The sequence below is a fragment of the Taudactylus pleione genome, unplaced genomic scaffold, assembly GCF_031769625.1.
Source record: "Taudactylus pleione unplaced genomic scaffold, aTauple2 ptg000366l, whole genome shotgun sequence".
NCBI classification, from domain to species: domain Eukaryota; kingdom Metazoa; phylum Chordata; class Amphibia; order Anura; family Myobatrachidae; genus Taudactylus; species Taudactylus pleione.
Window position 1 is genome coordinate 6,777,734 of NW_028284767.1, and position 14,027 is coordinate 6,791,760.

Consider the following 14,027-nt stretch of genomic DNA (forward strand, 5'->3'; position numbering starts at 1 on the left):
TTAATAAAGGAGGCACAGGAGGTGAAACACTTTGCAGTCACAGTCAACTTCAGTTACCTGTAGATTGGGAGAGAGGCGGTGTCAATTCATTCAGGATCAGCAGAAGAATTAACTAATAAAAAATAACGCAGGTCTAACGCTAGTTATGCACTTAAAAAACTGCACTTAGAAAAAAAGCTGCACCCAGCCAAGGCTTCCCCAGCCAACTTTGTTCCACGTGCGGCCACTGCGCACACAAACACAGAATTTTTTTTTATTTTTTGGAGTGCACTTTGGGGGAGCACCCCTGATGGACAGATCACCCCCTGGACAACACTACAGCACACCTTTAGGACTACAGCCTTTATGGGACACTGCACAACACAGTCCAGCCAGCCCCTATAAACTTTGGAGTAGACACAGCCCCTATGAACAACTGAATGCACAACACAGCCCAGCCAGCCCCTATGACAGCAGCACAGCACAGCCCAGCCAGCCCCTATGGACAACAGCAGCACAACACAGCCCAGCCAGCCCAAGCTCCCACCCTCCCTCTTCACTGTCCACAGCCGGAGTGAGAAATGGCGCCGACGCGGGGACCTTTTATTGAATCCAAAACCCGCGAGATCCGGAAGGCGGGATGATGATGTTTTGCCTCGATTTCAGTTCCGAGTCAGGCGGGAAAACCCAAGCCGGACTTGGTTCCCGGCTCAGATCGGTAGGGCTCGGGGGGGTTCGGATTTCTGAAATCCGAACCCACTCATCCCTAATAGATATCCATTATACAGTATATCTGTATCCTTTATATATACCTCTCTCTTCTTTTTGCCTCCTTGCATGCTCTATTCTCAATTGGAGGGAATTCAATAGTTTTATGTGGCGCTTTAATTAGTGGGCGCCTGAAGAAGCAATTTAATTGTTGCTCCATTTGGGCGCAAATACCGTGGGTGTACACATTTCTGCTCGCACCCTCCTGAGGTGGCGTGCAGAAATGTGCGAAAATTTCTGGATTTGGCCACCGAAACTACTTTTTGGGTGCACTAACCAGGACTTTAGACTGATTTAGCCATTTTACGTGGCTAAACTGGGTCTATTTGGGCGCAACGTGTGATTAATGGGCGCCCAGCACAATTGAATTGCTCTGTCGGATGCCCATTAATTGTCACTGTTCAGAAAGCAATTGAATTCCCTCCAATATTTTTTTTCTTTTTTGAAAATGAGATGTGGTGTACCCCATGAGTTACAGCCGATAATGTTTATTGTTATCTACAAGTTATAAAGATTTATTTACTAATGGTTACTAAAAGTGCCTAGTTACTTTTCTCTTAGGGTTTTTTTCTATGTAAGCTCTTCATAGATACCACTTAATCAGAACTGAGCTGTGGCCTCATCTTTGCATACAAGGCACACTGGGCAGCCCAGTGTGAACCCATCCTAATGCTGGCTATAGAGTAGCGCAATTTCAGGCCGATTGCCGGATTTTTGACGCATCGTACGATGAACCGTGTCAAAGTCGTGTAGCATTTAAGTAGGATCCGATCCGATGCTCGCTCCCGCCGCTCTTAAAACGTATCGTATGATCAGATGTGCAGCCCATCATATCTATTGTAATTGTATGCAGTTCGTGTGTATTAAAAAGCACCAAATCGTGCCGTCGGGACTGCCGGGGAGTTCAAGGGAAAACGTACGATGAATCGCATCGTACTACATCGTACTAGTGTGTGGCCAGCATAAGTCTTCACTTCTAACATAAATCATAGACATCCTGGGTGCATATTTATTGTGCTTGGGATGGAGAATGTTTTTCAACAAAAAGTAATCTTCAGTATGTCACCATAAAGGAGCCATTCAGTATGTTGATAAATTAATTTCACCTTCCATATATCAAACATCATCCGCGTGTTTGGGACTTTCTAATAGTAACCCATCAGAATATAAAGCAAACGAATGCACATGTACAAAGGAGTGATTTTCAAAGCTTCTTGAAATCTGAAGTCAAATGTGAAACCTTTATTTTCCAATTAACATTAACCTCTACAACTGGCTGCAGTCGTGGGCAATGTGACAATGTGAATGCACAAAAGAAGAGACCATCGCTACATGGATAAGTGGACCCTTTCTCTCTGGTAAGTTACTTTTATTTATTTACTGGTCCATTCTGATCTTTTTCAACACAAGTCATTCTTTGTTTAATTAAGTGCTTCCCTAATTGCTATGTCGCTGGGGCAAGATGTCATACAAAAGATGAATCTGCGGAGGAAATATTCTCTAATTGGCAGGTGGCCTTATATCTGTTCCAGAGGCAAAAGTCATTGATGTGCTTAGCAGGAGAAGAGGCCCTAAGGTGCGGGGAGGTGAGAAGGGAAAGGGCTGAGAGTGGTCATTAAAATATACTAATACCTGCTAGAACGTCTGCATTGGCTCCTCACAGCCCTTTGGAAGTTAAATAACCTATTTATGTCTTACACACACATATACACAGAGCCAACTACCATTCAATTAACTTACAAATAAAAATAAATAAAGCATTTTAATTTTTTTGTTAGTTTTCAAAGACTGCAAATATGAAAATTTTTCCTAGTATTTTATTTAAAATAAACAGTATGTTATAAATAATTATATTGATTTTGAAATACTTACAAAAAAAAGTATGAGCTCAAATATCATAAATAGGAACAGGCACTAATGCTGGGTACACAGTGAGTGATGTGTACCGGTACAATATGTTGGGCCGACGTTCCGACATACTGTATTGTACTTTGGGTACACATTAGAACAAGGTAATGAACGATCCCTCGTTCCGTCCTTCATTACCTGCAACCGTGCCGCATGCGACCGTGGGAGCTCACATACTGAGCGATGCGGCCGATTTGACGTTCCTATTCGACCGGAAACTACATAACGTGCCAACACGTGTCAGTGTATACCCAGCTTAAGAACTGTATATGAAACATATTAGCGTTACCCTGCCGTCTGTCAGAGTAAAAATAAAAAGCAAGGTTGTAGTATTTGAATCTTTTCATTCCTGACCAAGACACTACATGTGTGGAGTTTGTATGTTCTCCCCATGTTTGCATGGCTTTTCTCCAGGTGCTCAGGTTTCCTCCCACACTCCAAAAATATACGTGTAGGTTAATAACCCTAGTTTATAACCCCTGTATGTGTGTCTATATGGTAAGGAATATAGATTGTAAGCTCCATTGGGTCAGGGACTGATTTGAATTACTAAACATTCTCTGCAAATCTCTGCGTTATATGTGTGCACTATATAAATAACTGTTAAGAAATAAATAAACTTGGACCCCCTGGAGAACATTGACTAAATATATAATACACAGGTGGTCTTTCATTGCACTTGGAGAACAGACATATGTTTTTAGAGGGCACTTTCACAATGTACAAAATTACTCCTTGAATCCAGTCCATTTTTGGGATCCACTTATCCATTTGACTTGAATTCCCATTTTTGTTTGATCTTGCAATTAAACAATTTTCCTATTTGGATTTAATGCTATAAATGCTCTATGAATGATTTCCAGTACATTGATTAAGACATTGCATTATAATTTTTGATGTCTTACCCCTGAAGAAGTCAATTTATGGACAAAATGCGTATGGTTTCTGGTGCCGTATTCATATGCTAAGCCGTAGGATCCTGGCACTTGAGCTCACATCTGTACAGGTGGTGGCAGGAATATATCATCACCTCAACTCTATTGTGATTGTGGATACTTTGTCACCTTCTTTATGCTGTAAGCAATTTTTATAAATTACGCATTATTTTTTATCAAAATTGCCAATTATTTATTGATCGGTCATTGGGCCTTTTTCTTGTTGGGTGATCTGTGGTGATAAGATATTTTTAGGAACATCCCAGATATATCAGCCTCCACAATTTTACACCTTGAGGGATCCTCAGGGCCGGTTCCAGGGCTAGTCGTGCCCTGTGCCGACCGGGTGGTCGTGCTTCTTACCGCGTGCAACCGAAAATGGGGTGTGGCCTAATTACCATAGACCACGCCCCTTAAGTGGCATTATTTGGGGGGCATTCCCGCATGGCATGCATCCCGTGCAACGTCAGACTGGGGGAAGCCCAATACTCGTCACTAGCTGGGCTTCCCCCAGTCCTCTCCCGGCACTGAATGGATGCTGCGCGCATGCACGCAGCATCCATTCAGCCTCCAGGGTCCGGTACCACCGTACAGCTGTGGTGGGGGTCCCCAACCTCCTGACTAGACCACCCGTGGGCCAGTTCGGCCCTCGGGTGGAACAGTGGGATATGCTGTCTAGCTGAAATCGGGATGTTGGGGAGGGGTGCACCCTCTATGGGGTGGCGCCCCTGTTCGACCGCACTGGTCGAACACCCCAACAGCCGGACCTGGGGATCCTAGTGGAAAGGAAGGACTTGTAGACACAGTAAAGACGACCCCCTGATCTTATCATAGGATTTTATTGCTCTTATATTTAAGTATTTCATCTGTATAGTGCCCTCTTGTTTATGTATTTGTGTGTGTGTGTGTGTGTATATTTATATATTATATACTCTTGTAACAAGTGTCTATATTAACAGTATGTTTTGGTGCCATCGCTTCAGTGTTCATTAGGAAATCTTTACAACGCGTCTTCTGCAGAAATCTTTCCTGCATTGTACTGTATTACAAAAACATATTATTGTTAGCAGTAATTATGAGTAAGATCTTTTAATGAAAGCCATGGACAATTTACAAATGAAGTATGTTTGAGAGTTTACATTAAATGTAGTAGCTGCCATGGGTTGAAGTAAATTCATCCACAATGTCCTCTCGGCAGGAGCACTTCCATCCTACGCAGCAGGTACAAAATAATCCGAAATTCATAATAGAACGTCTTTCAGGTGACCTTTTATGGGAGTGTTCATATGCTAAAGTATAAATGAGTAGCATGGGTTTGTCTTTTTGGCCATGTGCAGTTTTAGTCACCCAATAGTGGGTGCAGATTGGCTTTCCAGTGCCAGTTCCAGCCATTGTGACGTGGGCATGAACCAATGAGTGTACTAGAATGACAAATAAATGCACCTGTGTAAATAGAATTGCTGTACGTAGAATTTATTTACTAAATGACTTTTGCTGCGTAAATCTATTTCATATACAAATTGTCTGTATTGTAGACATATTGGTGCAGCCACTATAAATTATTAGTGCAAGTCCTGTTCTGCGCTTTGCAAGGTTCTGTATAAACATTTGCATCTAATATTGTCATTGTGCCCAACTTACATGGATAAAATGTTTGCTCTGGATGATGGGTTGATTGGGAGTGAGATCTATGAGAATTTACTATGTGCAGAGAAAAATGAGATGTAAGAGCAGGACACACTGGAGACGGCCTTCCCTTACTTGTGGGGCATTGCAGAGATTTTACCACCATCTTGGAGGCTACAGTATGTAACGCATTAATAAAGTAAAGCCTCACTCTGCAGAAAGCCTATGTTGGGAGAAATCTATAAAAATGTATATGAATATGTGGTGGAGGCAAAAATATGCAGCTAAAAATCACACTCATGTCCATGTCAGAAACCCCATAAACATGGCAGCACATGTCAGAAATCCCATAAACATGGCAGCACATGTAAGAAACCCCATAAGCATGGCAGCACATGTAAGAAACCCCATAAACATGGCAGCACATGTCAGAAATCCCATAAACATGGCAGAACATGTCAGAAACCCCATAAACATGACAGCACATGTAAGAAACCCCATAAACATGGCAGAACATGTCAGAAACCCCATAAACATGGCAGCACATGTCAGGAACCCCATAAACATGGCAGCACATGTCAGAAATCCCATAAACATGGCAGAACATGTCAGAAACCCCATAAACATGACAGCACATGTAAGAATCCCCATAAACATGGCAGAACATGTCAGAAACCCCATAAACATGACAGCACGTGTAAGAAACCCCATAAACATGGCAGCACGTCAGAAATCCCATAAACATGGCAGCACATGTCAGAAACCCCATAAACATGGCAGCACATGTCAGAAAGGACGGTGAGAGGTCAAAATTATAAAAAAAGGACAAAATAGTGAAAGTTGATTACTTACTAATCCGTGCAGAATTGCACTATAACACATGTGGTGTGTTTGTGTGTTAGTTACCCACCTGCCATAAAAATGTGATGCGTGTTTAAGCAGGATAGGACAAAATGGGACATAGCATGTGTGGGCAATACTTTTCTCCCATGCAGCAGGGCGGTGATTTCAGCTTTAGGTACCTATGTATCAAGCCGTTTTTTCATGCAGTTTCTGCATAATTTTATGTAGCCAACCTAAAGCACAATACAGGGGATTTCACAAAAATCTCTGGCAAAGTGCTAATTAGCGCTGCAGATTGCAGATTGTAACACCTACTTTAGCTGTTCTATAATGTTTTGCGAGTTGTTAGGTTTACAGAAAGGTTAGGGTAAGGCTACAGGGAGGGGGGGATAGGGTTAGGCACCACAAGGAGGAGGTTAGGGTTAGGCACCCCCCTGGGAGGGTTAGGTTAGGATGCGGGAAAGGGTGGGGTTAGGATTAGGCACCACCTGGGGGAAGTTAGGTTTAGGTAGCACAGGTGGGAGGTTAGGGTTAGACACCACCGGGGGCGAGGTTAGGGTTAGACACCACCGGGGGGGAGGTTAGGGTTAGGCACCACTAAGGGAGGGTTAGGGGGGAGAGGGGGAGGGTTAGGATGCTTACTGCCCCTGTCAGAATCTTTAGCCATCGGGACGCTGCTGGTATTTCAATCCCAACCCGTGCTGCATACTCCAGCACCATTTCTTCAGTAGGAAGGGGGACCACAGAGATTTGCATGTTTCCCCTCCTATGTTAAAATGCTCCTGAGTAGGGAATATAGATTGTACACTCCACTGAGGTAGTAATAGCTGTAAATGACTAAATATTATCTGTAAAATAGCTGTGTAATATGTAGGCGCTATATAAACTTAATAAATATTGTTAGAATGCATAATTATACTATACCCTAATATATATATATACAGGTTGAGTCTCCCATATCCAAATATTCCGAAATACGGAATAATTTTGGCATGACTTAGATAATGAAACCGTTGATTTTTGATGGTTCAATGTACACAAACTTTGTCTAAGGCACAAATTATTAGAAATATTGTTTAAAATTACCTTCAGGCTGTGTGTATAAGGTGTATATGAAACAAATGAATTTCATGTATGTACACAAACTTTGCTTAAGCCACAATAATATTGAAAATATTGTATAAAATGACCTGCAGGCTGTGTGTATTAAGGTGTATATAACACATAAATGCATTCTGTGTGTATATTGGGCTCCTATTCCCAAGATATTTCATTATGGTATGCAATTATTCCAAAATACAGAATATTCCGTTATCCAAAATACCCCTGGTCCCAAGCATTTTGGATATGGGAGACTCAACCTGTATATATATATATATATTAAACAATGTGGTGGCAATGGCGCCAATCAATAACAGCTAAATAAGTGGTGTTGATCCCACAGAGATAGAACAGAGCGCTCTACCAGAAGGTGTCAGCTAAATCTAAGTGAGAGGACTGGGGCGTAAGTCCTAAGTAAGAAATAGGGAAAAAGTGAATGAATTCAGCGACAGGCGTCTCTGATAACTAAAGTGCAAAAAATAATATATGATAGCTGATAAATATATAAAATCAATTTGATCCAATTTATACAGACAAACAATACTTTCAGACAGACAATACGAACACACAAAGGAAGTTAATACGTAAGATAAAATTGGTCCTCTAAGGTGCCAAGTATCTCATAATTTAAAAAAAGACCTTTACAATGTAAAAATAAGTGCTGCAGAGCAGAAATAATTTTTAACAGTGTTTCTTTTTTTAAAAAACACAATGTGGAGGGAATTTTAACAAAACAATGTTAATAAAGTGCAAGTAATGGATAACAAATATTGCACAACCATATTAGCATATAAAAAGCAAAAATAAAATATGCACGGAGAATTGATTTAAAAACAGCAATAGACTTTAAAATGCTTATCTTAGTGGCTCATATAGGCAAGAATACAGTTCCCAACGCGTTTCATCCACTGGGACTTTTTATATACAGTATACAGCTATGGCTTCTGTGCACAGTGTGTTTAGCCCCTGAGGAAGACTGAGAAGCATCAGTTGAAATGGACGCCGGGCTGCTGCTGTTTTCTGTTCCTTTGGACCATGTGAATAAACCTGTCTTTGTTCATCTAAACGTGAGTTCTTGTTAATTTTTTTACTTTTCCTTGCTGGGAAAGTGAGTGTTTTATTTATATATATATATATATATATATATATATATATATATATATATACAGTCAGGTCCATAAATATTGGGACATTGACAGAATTTTCATATTTTGGCCTCTATTCACCACCACAATGGCTTTGAAATGAAACAAACAAGATGTGCTTTAACTGCAGAATTTCAGATTTCATTTGAGAGTAATTACATCCAAATCAGGTGAACGGTGTAGGAATTACAACGGTTTCTATATGTGCCTCCCACTTTTTAAGGGGCCAAAAGTAATGGGACAAACTGAACAATCCTAAATCTAACTTTCACTTTTTAATACTTTGTTGCAAATCCTTTGTAGGCAATTACAGCCTGAAGTCTGGAACGCATAGACATCACCAGATGCTGGGTTTCATCCCTGGTGATGCACTGCCAGGCCTCTACTGCAAATGTCTTCAGTTCCTGCTTGTTCTTGGGGCATTTTCCCTTCAGTTTTGTCTTCATCAAGTGAAATGCATGCTCAATCGGATTCAGGTCAGGGGATTGACTTGGCCATTGCATAACATTCCACTTTTAAGCCTTAAAAAGCTATTTGGTTGCTTTTGCAGTATGCTTCGGGTCATTGTCCATCTGCACTGTGAAGCGCTGTCCAATGAATTCTGAAGCATTTGACTGAATATGAGCATATAATATTGCCCGAAACACTTCAGAATTCATTCTGCTGCTTTTGTCAGCAGTCACATCATCAATAAATACAAGGGAACTAGTTCCATTGGCAGCCATACATGCCCACGCCATGACACTACCACCACCATGCTTCACTGATGAGGTGGTATGTTTTGGATCATGAGCAGTTCCTTTCCTTCTCTTCTCTTCCCATCACTCAGGTACAAGTTGATCTTTGCCTCATCTGTCAATAGGATGTTGTTCCAGAACTGTAATGGCTTTTTTAGATGTTGTTTGGCAAACTCTAATCTGGTTTTCCTGTTTTTGTGGCTCACCAATGGTTTGCATCTTGTGGTGAACCCTCTATATTCACTCTTGTGAAGTCTTCTCTTGATTGTTGACTTTGACACATATACATCTACCTCCTGGAGAGTGTTCTTGATTTGGCCAACTGTTGTGAAGGGATTTTTCTTCACCAGGGAAATAATTATTTTGTCATCCACCACAGTTGTTTTCCGTGGTCTTCCGGGTCTTATGGTGTTGCTGAGCTCTCCGGTGCGTTCTTTCTTTTTAAGAATGTTCCAAACAGTTGATTTGGCCACACCTAATGTTTTTGCAATCTCTCTGATGGGTTGTTTTCATTTTTCAGCCTAATGATGGCTTGCTTCACTGATAGTGACAGCTCTTTGGATCTCATATTGAGAGTTGACAGCAACTGCTTCCAAATGCAAATGTCACACCTAGAATCAACTCCAGACCTTTTACCTGCTTAATTGATAATGAAATAACGAGGGAATAGCCCACATCTGTCCATGAAATAGCTTTTGAGTTGATAGTCCCATTACTTTTGGCCCCTTAAAAAGTGGGAGGCACATATTGAAACTGTTGTAATTCCTACACCGTTCACCCGATTTGGATGTAATTACCCTCAAATTAAATCTGAAAGTCCGCAGTTAAAGCACATCTTGTTTGTTTCATTTCAAAACCATTGTGGTGGTGAATAGAAAATTCTGTCAATGTCCCAATATTTATGGACCTGACTGTATGTATATATATATATATATATATATAAAATGTATACAGTCAAACATAATGGATTTGTTAATAAAGTAAATATTTGAGGCATTTCTTCTATCAGGAAGAATACAGAACATATTTATTGAATATGTATTATTGAGTAAATGAGGTTGGGGAGGATGAATATGCCCCCTCCCTTCCCACAGACGGCTACAGATACTATTGTGTATATAAAAGATAGGAGGGGCTTTGAATGCACTATGGATCTATCTGATATTCAGTTCCAGCAGAGTCCTCCTAGATGATCTACAGAACATCAGACAGTTTCCTTTCTTCAGGTTAGTGACAGCAATGGTTTCTCTGTGTGTAATTTCATTGACAACTATTTTGCAATAGTATTATTATTTGTATACAGATATTTGCTAGAAGGTAGAGTACTATTCAATTGAACTTTAATTCTCAGTTAATAATTTAGTCACTGTTTCTTTATAAAATGCACATAATTAATTTTAGATATTGGACTTTAAAAAAATAAAATAAAATTAAGTAAAATAAAATGATAGTTTTGACTTCACCAGCTGTGGAATACATATGGAAGTTGGAGGCATACAATAAGTTCTGGTAATGACTGCAGCTATACATGTGTCTATATAGACAGATAGAGCATAGAGGCAGATATGTAAATGACAGAAAGTAGTGGCAGGATAACTGGCAGCATAGATGATAAGCTACAGTACATCCTCTATTGTTACATCCTCACTACTCTCTCATATGAATGATATGCTTTTACTTTGGGGCTTTATTCATCCTTATTCCTAAATCTCATACAGTATGTGGCTCAGAATGACATTGCTGGTTTGCATGAAGGCAGCTCTATAATTGCTAAATTGTGTAGAAACGTGTGAACTTATACAATAAAACAAACTGATAGAAATGCTAATGTGACCCAGGGCTGGCAATTGGTGTCTTCAGTATGGGATGTAGTCATAATGTCGACACCACAATAATTATAATATAGACATTGTTGAAATGTTGACATTGAACATGTCAACATCTGCAGAATGTTCACAATGTGGACATGTGAAATGGTACCAACATTCTGCAGAGACTGGCAGCAGAGGGTTACATTTAGGCTACGGGAGGGGAGGTTAGGGTTAGACACTAGGGGGAGGGTTGTAGTTAGGCTACGGGAGGGTAGGTCGGGTTAGGGCATAGGGGGAGGGTTATGGTAAGGCTACAGGAAGGGAGGTTAGGGTTAGGCACTAGGGAAGTAGTTCCCAATCTGGGTGCCATGCACCCTGGTGTACCTCTGAACACTTGCAGGGGTGCCACGGGTTGGAGGTCCAGTACTAAATAAGTGATTTTTAGGCAGTGTCACATGATCTACTGGAAGTCATCAGGATGTCACTTGGAAGACACCGCCGGAGCCGCCAGACCCGCTGTATCAGGTAAGCCACCGCTAGACCACCAGGGATGTTTTGTCTACATTCTAATCATGTCGACATGTTGAATGTTGACATGGTCAATGTCGACATGCCATGCCATTATTACCATATCGACATTGTCAACAAAATATACAACACTCTATCAGTATGGATAAATGTATATCTTCCTGTGTATACTTACTGTACACCTTTCTCTATATATACTGTACATATTCTCTATATATACTGTACTACTTTCGGGAGAGTAGGCATGTATGGTATAGGGCCTGATTCAGACTTGTGTGCTATTTGCATAGCCGCTGCATCTGTGTATGCACCATACTTGCCAACTCTCCCTGATTGTCAGGGAGACTCCCTGAAATAGCAGCAATCTCCCTGACTCCCTGAAGAGTCTAGCAATCTCCCTGACTGCACCTTACCTCATTTATGAAGCTTTTACATATATAAAACACAGGGATATATAAATTCAAATGGGATCACTAGTGTAATTTCCCTGCATTAGTTTATAAAGCACAATAATCCCTGTGGCCAGCATGCCAGTGGTGTAACTAGGGTATTTGGAGCCCAGGGCAGGTTAATAAACTGAGCCCCCCACCAAGTATGTGCACGTGGTCACATGCCACATGGGCCGTGGCCACTGGAAAATGGGGGCATATCAACATGACACGCCACTGTTTCTTGGCACCCTGGGAACATTCCTTTCCATTCCATATGCACTTTAATGCCCCAAGTAGTAGTGCCCCTTATGGAATGGTCCCAGTAGAAGTGCCCCTTAAGCAGTGCCCCCTGTACAATGCCCCCCCGCGCATGCCACGGTCCGATGGCGCCCAGGGCATCTGACCTGCTCGACTCCCCCTAGATACGCCTCTGCTACATGCATTTTCCAAAAAGCATCAGTGTGTTTTTCATCAACATGTAGATCTTGCTAACGGCTTTGGGGCTAATTTACATTTGGATGTACTGTAAGTCAGTTTTATGACACACCTATTAGACGTAGCAGTACAGTCCACTTTACCGCCGCACTCATAGGTGCTGCTTTCACAATCTCTCTCAAATGCTTTTTCAAAAGTATAAGCAAAAAGACACAAAAAGACTGCGCGCTAATCAATGAATCAAATGTTGTAAGAAGTAGCAGCAAATTCACCCAATGGGCTTGTGTCTGCCCGCTACTAATATAGATATACCACAACAAAACAATGGTGATGCGCTAATAAACAGATAACTAATATACTATGTAATTCCTGAAATAGCAGAAAAAATCTCAAGACACCATCAGCGCCCGAGGATATCTCAGAATATCGATCATCGTGTTATTGCGACATCTTCTTTCTTCAGCTGCCGGGTATACGCTGGGGGGGCTGAGGACTGTCCATTTTCTCAGCGGCTGCTCCTCTCTGCAGTTGCCAGATTGGCGCCACCGCCGTTCATGCACATGCGCTGGTCCTGGCACCTGCCAGTTTCATTGCGCATGCTCCGGTATCCAGCCAGACTAGCAGCAGTGGCAATTCCCCTCATATAAGAGGACAGGAGCCGCTGCTGTTCAGCATTAATAAAAGTTACTAGCAGCGGAGTTAATTTCCCTTCTTTAGGCACACTTAAGCAGACAAGGAGTTAAACCCTACTTTTTCAGTGGGAAGCAGTGAAAGTCATTTGCATATTAGCACAGTCTAATTTCCAGCACATCCAAAAGTTATGTGTAATCTACACTATCACACTGTGGGGCCTATTCATCAGACATGGGTCACACATGTGTGCGAAGCCGCCGGCGAGCTGGTGAGGGGGCGGCGGAGGGATCCACTCGGATCCCTCTTAGCATCCCCAGAACTCCTTCCCATAGGAAGGAGCAGGGATCCGAGAACAAGCGCCGTCTGTAGAAGGCGCTTGTTCAAGGCAGCAAACTCCGAAAACGTTCATTTTTCAGAGTTTGCTGAATACCAAAGGGGTCAAATATACAGAAACTAGCGTTTTCGCATGGTTACGGACCATTTATCATTTGATGAATAGGCTCCTGTGTCTTATACCATCAGTATATGAGCATCTTTAGACAGACCGCGCAGGTGAGAAGCCATAGTCCATTTCTCACAATTATGGCAGAAGAAAGGAATGGGTATGAAATCCCGGCTGTTGGGAGGCCGCTGGTCAGAATACCAACAGCGACATCCTGACAGTAAAAATCCCGACACCCATAAGGAATGAAGGTAAGAGGAACCCTAACCCTGTCTCCCGGTGCCAAACCCTAACTTCCCCCCTATTGCCTAAGCCTAACCTCCCCCTCCCCTAAACCTAACACTTCCTCCTAGGGCCAAACCAAACCTCCCCGCACCCTAATTTTAACCGTCCCTCCCCGTTGCCTAACGCTAACCCTCCCCCCAATATGCCTAACCCTAATCCCACTACCTAACCCTAACCTCCCCCTACCACCCCGATACTTACCTTCAGGATGCCAGCGGTCGGGATACTGGTGCCGGGATCGGTCGGGATATAGGCGCCTGTATTAAGACCATCGGCATCCCGCACGCCGACTACATCCCAGAAGAAATACTCTGTACAGTATGCTGCTTTTGTTCAGGGAATCATATTAATCTGTGTTACTCACTTAAAACTACTGGCAGATGCCAGTGACCAGTCAGATCAGGGTGAATGGCAGGCAGT